This window comes from Glycine max, chromosome 9 (genome assembly GCF_000004515.6).
Source record: "Glycine max cultivar Williams 82 chromosome 9, Glycine_max_v4.0, whole genome shotgun sequence".
NCBI lineage: Eukaryota > Viridiplantae > Streptophyta > Magnoliopsida > Fabales > Fabaceae > Glycine > Glycine max.
Genome location: NC_038245.2, coordinates 13,614,922 through 13,628,077, shown reverse-complemented (window position 1 = coordinate 13,628,077; position 13,156 = coordinate 13,614,922). Strand labels below are relative to the sequence as shown.

Sequence of the window (13,156 nt, the reverse complement as noted above, 5' to 3'; positions counted from 1 at the left end):
GAACATTTGAAGTATGTGTTTATAGGAGAAAATGAAGCCAATTCGATGATCATCAGCAATTCTCTAAGAAAGGAAGAGGAATTTCAGCTGGTGAAAGTTTTGAATAAACACAAAGCAGCTATTGGATGGCATATTTCTGACTTGAAAGCCATTTGTTCTTTCAAAGCCAACATGTCGGCTTTCATCTGTTCCTGTGTCTCCTCTTGATCACCCATCGTTCTAGATTTGGATCTGGTACGATAGGGATGCCTTGGGGCGCGTTTAGTTATGGTGTATCTCCTAAAAAACCAAACGTGAGGAGTAGGTAAAGAATAATGAATGCATGCTAGAGATAAAATGCAGGAGTGATTTGATTTGCACTGACTTTTGGAGTAAAAACATGGGATAAACTCATTTTATTCAAAAAGTTATAACTAGTCAAGATCTGAGTGACAATACAAGTTTCCTAGCGGTTTCTAATTATATGGGCCATTAAATCTATCATATGCTGACAATAGCCGAGAAGTCTGTGGATCTCCTCGGGAGCGGAGTAGGTGTCCGCCATTGCTTTGGCCTTGGCTAGCAATCGGGGAAGTTCTTGACTCCCATTCAAGGTAAGAGAAAATCGGTCCATCCACACTTTTGCCTCTTGATGTAACGAGTCGATCACCCTTCCTCTAGCCTCCTTTTCCGCATACACTTAGGTATACTCGTCCGCCACTCTATGCTCGTGGGTCGTGGCTAGATTTAGTTCTTCTTGGTACTTGTTGACGATGGTTAGCATGTTGGTCTCTGTTTCGCATAACCGTTGAGACAAGTTTCTTTTGGACCTTGAGCAAACCTTCAACTCATCTTTCAAGATCAAACTGTCTACTCGTGATTGGTCCCTTTCCTCTCTCCGAGGCTTAAGCTCGCTGTTACTGCCCCACAGAGCCCCTCAGAACTTGTTCTGGCCGTGCTCTTCCCTACGAGCCCTCTTGGTCTCTTGTTCCAAGGCTTTTATGCTTGCTATATTTATATCTCTCAGTTCGGCATTCTCCTTTCGGATCTTAAGAGCTGCTGATTTGAACCTTTCCTTGACTATTTGGGCTTGCTCGAGTTCTGTCCTAAGGGCCTGCACCTCTTCGTCTTCCTCCAGTGCCTCCACTTCCTCCCTTTTAGCGGTTCTCAAACTTGGGAGCCAATCCAAACCTTACACGTGGGCTCTCAACCACTTACGGTAGCCACCGATGGGCCCATTGTTACTGCCCCTGAATTCTTTGTCCTTCTTTCGCACCACCTCCCATGCCTTGCAGACCTTCTGAAGTGTCTCCATGTTGGTTTTATTGAAACCTCATGAAATGACAGGCGCGATCTCTTCCTCTAGTGGTGCCCTTCTCATAGGGTAGCCAAGTTTCCTTATAGCAAGAACGGGATTGTAACTGATGCAACCCCACATCCCCATCAAGGGAACATTCGGAAATCTTGTGCACGAAATAAGAACTCTGGTTCTTCCTTCTTTCCATCAAGGGAACCAGTTGACAGATGCTCCTTCTTTGTTTGCTAAGAGTTGGTCCCAATTTGCACCTCCTTTCTCCATGCATGAACGGTGACTTTCTAGCGGGCAAGCATGCCTTACCTCTTGACGAAAAAGGTGCGAAACCAACCATACATAAAGAGCTGGAGTACAACAAACAATCCTCGTACTGCTCTTCTCACACCTTCGGTCGAAGGTGTCATATAGGTCGGCTAGCATAGCGACAACCGGGCTTTCCTTGTGGTCATGATAAGCGAGAAAAGCGTCGATCGCTGCTAGGTCCACCAACCCATCCACATTCGGAAAGAGGACTCCTCCGAAGATCAACAGTGCGAGAATGTCTATGAACGGGGCCCATTCGCCTTTACCTGTGAAGATTCTTGCTTTTGCCTCCAAATATTTTCTCGGTATTCCAACCACCCCATTTTCGACTTGCTTTCTATGGTCTAATTCCTGCGCCGAGATTTGGACTATTTTTGAAATTCTAGCTAGTGAGGGATGGAACCCTGAGAAGAGGTATGGTCTCCTTCCCCCTAGAGGACATCCTAGGATCTCTTCAAGTTCTTCCACCATGGGTGACAGCTGGAAGTCCCCAAAGGTAAAGCACCTCAACGGCTGATCATAATACTGGGCGAGGGAGGCAATGGCCTCTGTGGAGACTTCTACCATGGCTTGGTCACAGATTTTACCGTAGACTTTGCGAAAAGCTTGCCACTGGAGCTGACCCATCAACTGCCCTAACTCTTTTAGACTGGTGATCCCTAGGCTCTTGACCTTGACTTGATAGAACCTCTTTTTAAGCGAAGGCGTTTGACTTGATCCCATGTTTTACTAAAGTGAAACAAAACCTAGCGCAATGAAGAAATGAATGTAACACAGATGCAATTTATGAATATGGGAGCCCGGGAAATTGTCTCCTTCTTAGATACAACGTCTTGGGGTAGCATTGTGTCCGACATATGTATTTAAGAAAGTGACACGAACCCTCCATCGGTTTGCTAAAGAGAGGGGATCAAGACAGAACCCGTGCATGATGCATATGCGAAAGGCATAACACGGGGATGTACATAATATTCTCAAACAAATATAAGCAAAAGGGGACATGACACTTATGCATGGCAATGTGAAAAATGGCACGCAGCGTGTTTGCTCCGTGCCCCTATTTTAGGGACCTACATGGGAGGGAGCTAAAAGGGATTTTAGTGATAATTCCCAAGGTGGTCATATCTCTCTTGATGGTCTCTAGAGGTATCATCCCCTTCGAAGAATATATTGCAGCAGTAGGGACTACTAGCAACAATATGTTATCAAAGAGAAAAACTCTAGATGAGGGTTCACTGTAATCAAGCAAGTCAGAGACCTAGCATGATCACAGATTCACCTCCACTCCTTAGGTTCCCATGAACCCGGGTATAGGGCCCTTTTTCAACTCACTGTGTATGCAAATAGTGTTGGTGTTTGTATGCATCAAATGAATAAATATTTACCTCATGCATACATTTTAAAACACACTAAAAGCATCAAAGAGTTATATACAAAGAACGCAAGAAAAATAAAGGGAAACCAACAAAGGAGAAAGTCATGATAAAACATTTCACAAGATTAAATGGCCTAACTCTCTAAACACATGTCCCTAGTGGAGTCGCCAACTGTCGTAACCTACCCTTCGGCGGGAGGGCGACGCGAGACTCACGGGTGTGTGTTCCAAGAAAAGAATACGCGCGGAGTCGCCACCAATGTTTATTTGAGGAAAACTTCGGAAAAACTGGAAAAGATGTGGTCTACGAACTTTAAGTGAAAGGTTCGGGAGTTGTATTTACGCACGGGGAAGGTATTAGCACCCCATACGTCTGTCACAAGGGACGGCAGCCTTTAAGCAAATGTGCAAATATGACTTCAATTTATGTTATCTTCCCCTTTTTCACGTTCTTATGTCTTTTTATGCCTTTTATATTTTTTTATCTTTTTGTGGTCGACGAGGGTGTTTCCCTTGATCCTACGTATTCCTCAATTGTGATAAGGAAATCAGACCTACGTAGTTCTTTTAGAACAAAGCGTTTTGGTTAAGTTATTTTTTATCCTTTTTTGCAAGATATGTTTTTATTGAATGAAAGGTCATTTAAGGCGTTGGACCATTAAACAATCTTTTGATTCTTTTGAAAAGAGAGAGAACATTAAGGCATTGGACCATTAATGATCTCTTTATTTTTGAAAGAGGTAATAAAGTTACATGTTGATTTTAGGCCTTTAGAAATCTACATTTAACCAAAAAAAGCGGAAAAGACCATTTCAAGGTGTTGGACCTTTAAAATTGGCTTTTTTAGGCGATGACAAAAAGTTTGGTTTATGAGTTGATTTTAGCCTTAGTTTCACTTTGGTTATTAGTCGATTCGATTAATAAAGGGAAATCCCAAAGAAAACGTTCGATTGACTTTTTTTGATTTATTTTACTAAATGATATTTTTTATTATTATATTATTATTTTGCCTTTTTTTTGTTTTAAACGTGGTTACGGCATGACCGAACGGTCGGAATTCATTTTAACGGAAATTAAAGGATGTTACAATACGAATGATTGGTGGAAATTTATTTTATTTTTGATTAGGCGAGAAAATGACTTAAATAAATGACTAAAGCACGTCAAAAGGGGGTACGAAAAGTAAATGAAATGAAGATAAAAGCACGCGAAACAAATGAGGACCACTAAGGGTACATAGAATGAATTGAAAAGTTTGATTTCGGGAACTTACCGGTTGAAGACCGAAGAACGAAGAAGAACGAACAAAGAACGACGAATAACAGTTGAAAATCTTCGCGAAATCACCCACAGAAACATCACGGAAGCGTTACGGAAGCGCCTTGGCTTGGATTTTCTTCACGGAAACAATTTTTCTCACTAATTTTAAGTGAATCTCAGATACCAGGAGGGTTGAACATTTTTGTTCTTCCCTCCTTCTCCTATTTATAGGAAAAGGAAGGAGAAGCTTGCCACCCAGCTCGCCCAAGCGAGCTCAGCTCACCCAGGTGAGCTAGGTTGCTTCCTCCAGAAGGTGGTGCCTTCCGGAGAACTTCCTGGAAGGCCCAAGTGGGCCTGATTGCTATTTGCACCCCCCCTATTTACTAAATACACCCCTATTTCCTTTTTTTGTTGATTCTTTTTCCGTAACGTTACGGAAACTTACGAATTACGTAACGATACTTGTTTTCTTTCCGTAATGTTACGAAACCTTACGGATCACGTAATCATCCCCTTTTTACCTTCCGGAATGTTACGGAACTTTACGGATTGTGCACTAACACTTCCTTTTAACTTCCGGCATGTCACGGAACTTCACGGATTGTGCTACAATGCTTTCTTTTGACTTCCGGCATGTCTCAGAACTTCACGAATTGCCTAAGGATGGGTGCCAAGTACCTCGAAGTGGTCAAATGAGGGTCGCATCCCAACAACGGATGGTCCCCGGACGAAATTAGGGTATGACACTATGAATTCCACATGCACCTTAATAGGATACTCTGATTCAGACTTTGCCGGTTCTAAAACAGATAGAAAGAGCGCAAGTGGAACTTGTCAATTCATTGGATCTGCTCTAGTCTCTTGGCACAGTAAGAAACAAAATAGTGTTATTTTATCCACTACAGAAGCGGAATATATTTCTGCTGGCAGTTGTTGTGCACAAATTCTATGGATGAAGCAACAACTCTCTGACTATGGAATCCTTCTTGACCATATACCTATTAGGTGTGATAATACAAGTGCAATTAATCTATCCAAAAATCCAGTTCAACATTCTAGAACCAAGAAATTAGACACCATTTTCTAAGAGATCATGTTCTGAAGGGAGATTGTGTGCTAGAATTTGTTGATACAAAGAATCAGCTTGCTGATATCTTCACAAAACCTCTCCCCAAAAAAACATTCTTTTCCATTAGAACAGAATTAGGCCTCTTAGATATTAATGATTTGGATAAATAAGGATTGATTGGTTAATTGAAATATTTATGGTTAATGATTGATTAATTGTATTTGATTATAAGATTTTGATTGTGTTTGATTGGTGTGTTATTGTGTGATTGATGCTTGTTTGATTGAATTAAATGAGTATCAGTATTAATGATTGATATAGTAAGATGTTATTAGCATAGACATAGATAGTTTTTGAGGAAAAAGCCTAGTTAGTGTTCTTGTAATCGATTACCATTACGTGTAATCGATTACACAAGAAAAGATAGCCTGTAATCGATTACAGAATCCTGTAATCGATTACCAGAAGGCTAAGTGCTCCTGTAATTGATTACCAAACTTTGTAATTGATTACAAAACACCATCTTCTATAAATAGCCATGTTTCAGAAGCTGCAGTCACGCACATCTCGAGTTACGGCGCCCCTTTCACCCAAAACTTCCAATCCTCATATCTCACTCGTTTCCCAACCAAATCACCTCCCACAAAGCCCATTTTTCATTATTTTCGATTCTCTTTCATTCTAACCAATCAAAATTTTTCAATAACTTCACCAAATGGCAGAATCATCCAAGAAGCACAAGGGTTCATCCACCTCCGCTGCGGCACATAGAACATCACGTCCCGGAGCCATCGGAGCATCCCTGGCACCAATTCCACCATCTTTTTCATCCTCTACACTATTTTCACCTGATGAACAGCGTATCCGGTACTCCTCTCTCTTTCAATCTCGTCAAATTCTTGATCCCAAATATCTTGACCTAGAATTCTTTGATGGGGAAACATTTGATTGCTATCAAGTGTTTCAAAACACTGGTCTGATTCCTTTTATGTCATTAAAATTACCATATTATCCTGAGTTAGTACGAGTCTTTTACTCAAATTTGAAAATTCAGGATGGAACTTTAATTTCTGAGGTGCATGGTATCCCTATGATTATTGATGAGTCTCTTTTCTTTTCTCTGACACAACTACCAAGTCAGGGTGCACCTTTTGAGGGTACCCTTGTTTGATGATTGGAAGTTTGATTACTCCAGTCATGATGCCCGCCACATGGTTTGCATTGACCAGGCGAATATGACCGGCAGACTGCTTGTCGGGTCATTGACATTTGATTGTCGCATCATGCACTATATCATTGTTAGAATTTTGATGCCTCGTTCTTCTAATCTCGCTCAAGCCTTTGAGGAGGACTTGATTCTGATGTGGGCTTTCTTGACCAGTCGCCTAATCGACTGGACCCATTTGATTCATTACCGCATGCATAAGGCATTGCGGTCTAGTGCACCTCTACCTTACCCTCAGCTTGTGACTTTGTTACTTCGACATTTTGAAATTCCTTTGGATTCTAAGCCTTTTGTGCAAGTTAAACGTTCCTTTGCTATTGGTGTTGGTGCAGTAACCTCATTTGGCTACCGTAAGGACATAGATGGGCAATGGTTGAAGAAGGACGCGCAACCTCCGCAAGACAAACGTACTCCCTCTCCTTCGCCTCAACGAGATGACTCCTCAGCCCTCATGCATGAAGTTCTTTAGGAGTTACGAGGCCTCCGCACCTATGTTGGTGAACGCTTTGATTCCTTGGATGGTCGTATCGATGCCATTGATGCTCGCTTTGAAGGAATGGATACCCGCATCACTCAACTTGAGGAGGATGTGAGTTATCTTCGTCGATGCTTCAACCTTCCTCCACCTCCACCATCTTCATAGATTTAGAGTATTATTATATTTGATTTTACACCGTGTATTTGGCTATGTTTTTTAAGTCATTATTCTCTGAACTTTAGTTATATTTCAGTATTTGGTAATTAGTATTTTTTGACTAAATTATATTTGATTTTGACTTGTGAATGGTTATGTGAACTTTAGTTATATTTTATTATTATTTTCTGCCTTATGTTAATTATCACATACTTTGGCTTTTTGATGTTGCCAAAGGGGGGGAGAAACGGGGCTTAGAAGCTTAGAAATCAAGAGATCATAAATTCCAAAACATAGGGGGAGTATGGAATGAGTGAACGTTCTATCTTGTATATATTCTATCATGTATCTTGATTTTAGGAAATTAAATTGTCATCATCAAAAAGGGGGAGATTGTAGAAGCAAAGACTTTGATGTTTTGATGATGCCAAAGGACCATGTGCTTCTAAAGTTCAATTCAAAAGGATCATGCGCTTCTCAAGTTTAATTCAAGACAAAAATCCAAGAAATTCAAGAGATATGATCAAGATAAACTCTAGAGACTTAGGAATGGAATTCCAAGTTGAAATAGCAAAAGGTTTGGCCAAAGAATATAAGTTAAAATGTTTTTACAAGAGATTTACTCTCTGGTAATCGATTGCTAGAGGATTTAATCGATTACCAGTGGCCAAAAATGATTTGAAACTATTTATAGCAGCTATTAGAAATTTGAATTCAAATTTTACAATGTGTAATCGATTACACTTGGATGGTAATCGATTACCAGCAGTTGTTGAACGTTTTAATTCAAATTTTAAAGCACGTAATCGATTACACAAGTCTTGTAATCGATTACCAGAGGAGATTTTCAGAAAATAATTTCCAAGAGTTACATCTGTTCAAATGGTTTTTGAATGGCCATCAAGGGTCTATTTATATGTGACTTGAAACACGAATTTGCTTAGAGTTTTTCAGAACAAAAAGGTTTTATCCTCTCAAAAGCAAAATTGTTTTATCCTCTTAAAAATTCCTTGGCAATTACACTTGCAATTCAATAAGGAATTATTTGAGTGCTTCATTGTTCAATCTATCTCTTTCAAGAGAGATTTCTTCTTCTCTTCTTGTTACTTCTGAAAAGGGATTAAGAGACCGAGTGATGTGCCATTATTTTCTCCAATTTCTTAACCCTTTTTGTCATCAATTTATTTACTGATTTACTCTAATTGTTAAATTTATTATTCAGTTTTATCATTTGGGCCCACTTGACTAATTTGGTGTTTTCAATTCATATTCAGGATAATTATAAGCTATTGGGCTGAGCCAGATTGGACTTGAAGAGAGCAGACAATTTTATTGGATTTCGTCTAATTTCATTTTTTATTGCGTTCAGTTATTTTTATTTCGTTTTAGGCCAAAATAATGTAATAGGGCCCAGTGACTTTGAGTGACCCTTATAAATAGCAGCCTTGGGATTCATGTAAGGGGATTCTATTATTTAGGAGAAAATACCCAAGCTGAGTGCATGGAATTTTAGGGTTTTACGTTTTTAGCTTTGTATTACTGTTCATGTGAATGCATTTTCCATTTTCTGCTTTCAATTGCAATTTCGTTTTTGTTCCTTCTTCTGCCTTTAGATTCATTTATGTTCTCTACCATTAGCTTCATTTACGTTTTCTGCCTTTAGCTTCATTTACGTTTTCTGCTTTTGTTGAACTTATGGAAGGTTAAATATCTAGTGTTGTTTCCCTCTGAGGATGAAGCATAATTCTCTTTGAGGTTCTGTTTTTAATGTTGCTCTCCTATCGGTTTTCCCTTCACCAATTAACCCACATGCGTTCTGTTAATATGTGCACGCTTCGTGTTCGATTAATTGTCACTGTGCTTAAATAACATTTGTGCTTATTGAACAAGGGGTTAATTGGTGTATGTGTTGCTTAATCACATATTGACAACCCTAAAATGATTTTCGCTTAGTAAATTAAATTAGGGTTAGATTAAGTGGTTAATTGCCAGGGGTGAAATCCTCATAACCTAGGTTAAGAGAATGGCTTCTGAATCAGAGGAAACAACACGTTTTTAATACTATTAATTTTGTATTCCTATCTGCTTGTTATTAAATTCACAAACAAATACCCCCCCCCAATTGTTACTGTTATAATGAAGCATATTATGAACATTTAGTCAGTCATTGCTCGTTGGGAAACGAACTAGGATCACTTCCTATTTACTACATTTTAATGTTTATTTGATTCGGGTACAGTCTCGATCAAATTTGGCGCCGTTGCCGAGGAGCAGAGGTCCAAAAGTTCATAATAGCTAGTGATTCGTGTTTTATGTTTAGTTGTTTTACGTTTAATTCTTTTGTTTAGTGTGTTCGTGTTGTGTTAGTGTGTTGTTCTGTTTTATTTGATGTTCTGTTTTTCAATTTAGTAGTACCCTTTGTTCAGCGCTTCCCCTGTTTCAGTTTTATGTTTTGCTGTGAATAGTGCTTAGTGACAGAATTAGAGACTAATTCTATGTTACTGTTCACACAACATTACATAGCGACTGAATTAGCGACAGTTGTTTACAATTTAATTGGCAATTTTTGTTTTGATAGTTAGGGTTGTTATTTTTAGCTGAATTTTGGTGTGGTAGGTTCTTTTGACTCATATTTTGTGTGAAAAATACTAGGAACACTTGTTGTGGCTAGATTTGAGAGATTCAAAAAAATTTGAGAACTTGTGTTTAGCAAAACTTCAAACGGCCATAACTTTTGCTCCGGGTATCAGAATGACTATTATTATATATGTATTTGGGGTAGAAAAAAATTTCCCATACCATGGCAACCAGCAAAGCTTGGTTGAGGTCTCTCACTAGCCAAAATCGCCTATTTACTAGTTTTTTTTTTATTTTTCAAGTTTTATTGTTTTATTTTTCTAAACTTTCCTTAGGCAGTTTCCATAGTTAGACTTTGAATTTTTGTCTGAAAATTTTTGTGCTATCTTTTCATGATTTTAGGGTGTTGTTCACAAAATTTTAGCATATTTGGATATTGTTTGAGTATAGATGTAGTTTTAACCCACCTCTTTTGCCTTGTTTAAGAAACACATGAACTGCTGCATATAGTGCATGACTAGAGGCAATCCAGGTGACTTACAACCCTTTGATCCTAAAATAGATAGGACATTTCATAGATTAGTTAGGCATAGAGTGCATCTTGATCACCCTGAACATTTTGTACCTTTTGAGCATCCTGAGCATTCTGTTATTGGTGAGTCTGAGCATTCTGTGGTTGGTGATTTTGAACATCCTGATTTTGAGCATTATAATTTTGAGCATTTTGATTTTGAACATTCTAAAAATATGGCTCAACCTCCCACCTCGTGAGAGGACTCTAAGGGAAATGGCTGCACCTGATTTCACTTATGAAAGCTTGTGCATTCAATACCCTGATGAGGATGTCCCATATGTTCTTAAAACTGGACTGATCCACTTGTTGCCCAAGTTTCATGGTCTTGCAGGTGAAGACCTTTATAAACATCTGAAAGAATTCCATATTTTCTACTCTACCATGAAACCTCCAGATGTCCAAGAAGATCACATCTTTCTGAAGGCCTTTCCTCATTCTTTAGAGGGAGTGGCAAAGGACTGGCTATATTACCTTGCTCCAAGGTCCGTCACGAGCTAGGATGACCTCAAGAGAGTATTCTTAGAAAAAAAATTTCCCTGCTTCCAGGACCACGACCATCAGAAAGGATATTTCAGGCATTAGGCAACTCAATGGAGAGAGCCTATATGAATACTGGGAGAGATTTAAAAAACTATGCACCAGTTGCCCTCACCACCAGATTTTTGAGCAGCTTCTTCTCCAATATTTTTATGAAGGACTCAGTAACATGGAGAGAAGTATGATAGATGCTGCCAGTGGTGGAGCCCTTTGAGACATGACCCCTGCTGAAGCCAGGAATTTAATTGAGAAGATGGCTTCCAACTCCCAACAGTTTAGCGCCAGAAATGATGCTATAGTCATTAGAGGAGTGCATGAGGTAACCACAAACTCAGCTGCATCATCTGAAACTAAGAAGCTTGAAGGTAAACTAGACGCCTTGGTTAACCTGGTAACCCAATTGGCCATGAATAAAAAATTTGTACCTGTCGCAAAACTCTATGGTTTATGTTCCTCTGCCGACCACCATATAGACCTTTGCCCATCTGTTCAGCAATCTGGAGCAATTGAACAGCCTGAAGCTTATGCTGCAAACATCTACAATAGACCTCCTCAACCTCAGCAGCAAAATCAACCACAGCAAAACAATTATGACCTCTTCAGCAACAGATACAATCCCGGATGGAGGAATCACCCTAATCTCAGATGGTCTAGCCCTCAACAACAACAACAACAGCCTGCTCCTTCCTTCCAAAATGTTGCTGGTCCAAGTAGACCATACGTTCCTCCTTCAGTGCAACAACAACAACAGCAACAGCAACATCAATAGAGACAACAATCCACTACTAAGGCCCCTCCTCAACCTTCATTGGAAGAATTAGTGAGGCAAATGACAATACAGAACATGCAGTTTCAGCAGGAGACAACCTCAATTCAGAGTTTAACAAATCAGAAAGGGCAGATGGCCACCCAGCTGAACCAAGCTCAATCACAAAACTCTGACAAGTTGCCTTCTCAATCTGTCCAGAATCCCAAAAATTTGAGTGCCATTACATTGAGGTCGGGAAAGCAGTATCAAGGACCTCAACCAGTAGCATCTTCCTCATCCGCAAATGAACCTGCCCAACTTCACTCTACTCCAGAAAAAGATGATGACAAATTTAAAGAGTAAGTTTCCTAACAATTTCTATGCAAGTGAATCTTCTACTGGTAATTCTGACTTACAGCAGCAGCATATCCCTCTTCCATTCCCTCCAAGAGCAATTTCCAACAAAAAAATGGAAGAGGCAGAGAAGGAGATCTTGGAAACATTTAGAAGAGTAGAGGTAAACATACCTCTGCTGGATGCAATAAAGCAAATTCAAAGATATGCTAAATTCTTGAAAGAGTTGTGCACTCATAAGCGGAAGCTTAAAGGAAGTGAAAGAATTAGCATGGGTAGAAATGTCTCCGCATTGATTGGTAAATTTGTTCCCCAAATCCCTAAAAAATGTAAGGATCCAGGTACATTCTACATACCTTGTACTATAGGGAACAGTAAGTTTGACAATGCCATGCTAGATTTAGAAGCTTCTGTTAGTGTTATGCTATCTCTTGGTCCTTTGCATTCAACTGATGTGGTGATTCATTTAGCTAATAAAAGTGTTGCTTATCCTGCTGGTTTCATAGAGGATATCTTAGTTAGAGTCGGTGAACTAATTTTCCCTGTTGATTTATATGTTTTGAATATGGAGGAGGGATTTTCTCAAGGATCAGTTCCCATCATTCTAGGCAGACCTTTTATGAAAACTGCTAGAACTAAGATAGATGTATATGCAGGCACACTATCTATGGAGTTTGGTGATATAACTGTTCATTTTAATATTCTCAATGCTATGAAACACCCATCTGAAGATCTTTCTGTATTTCGTGCTGAAATAATTGACCATATTGTTGATGAATACATGACTGATCTTCATTCTAATCTGCATGCTTGTCACTCTTCATGCATTGAATCTGAATTTGTATTTCATCATATGTCTGAATTTGATGCTGAGAGTGAATCTGAATTTGATATTGATTACATGTCTGGTGATGTTTTACCTATTGAGATTGATTTTCTAGAGTCAGATAGAACTAACCATGCTTCAGGATGTTCATATACCTCTGACTTTCTTTATGAGGTATAGGCTGAGAAACCATCTCTTTCTACCACTATCCAGCCGCCCACACCAGAATTGAAGCCTCTGCCATCAAATTTAAAATATGCTTACTTGGATGATAGCAAAAGTTTTCCAGTAATTATATCTGCCTCCCTTGCTGATGAGCAAGAGGAGAAGCTGTTATCAGTTCTCAAGAAGCATAAGAAGGCTATAGGCTGGACCCTGGC

The 13,156-nt window shown here is 39.3% G+C and overlaps 1 non-coding gene across 1 annotated transcript; it reads right to left on the bottom strand.

The window, feature by feature from the left end:
* Positions 1-10,864: 10,864 nt before the first annotated feature.
* Positions 10,865-10,971, bottom strand: LOC112997981 (small nucleolar RNA R71). The gene has a single exon (XR_003263027.1). It is a non-coding gene; the product is annotated as a small nucleolar RNA R71 (small nucleolar RNA).
* Between the last annotated feature and the right edge of the window lie 2,185 nt (positions 10,972-13,156).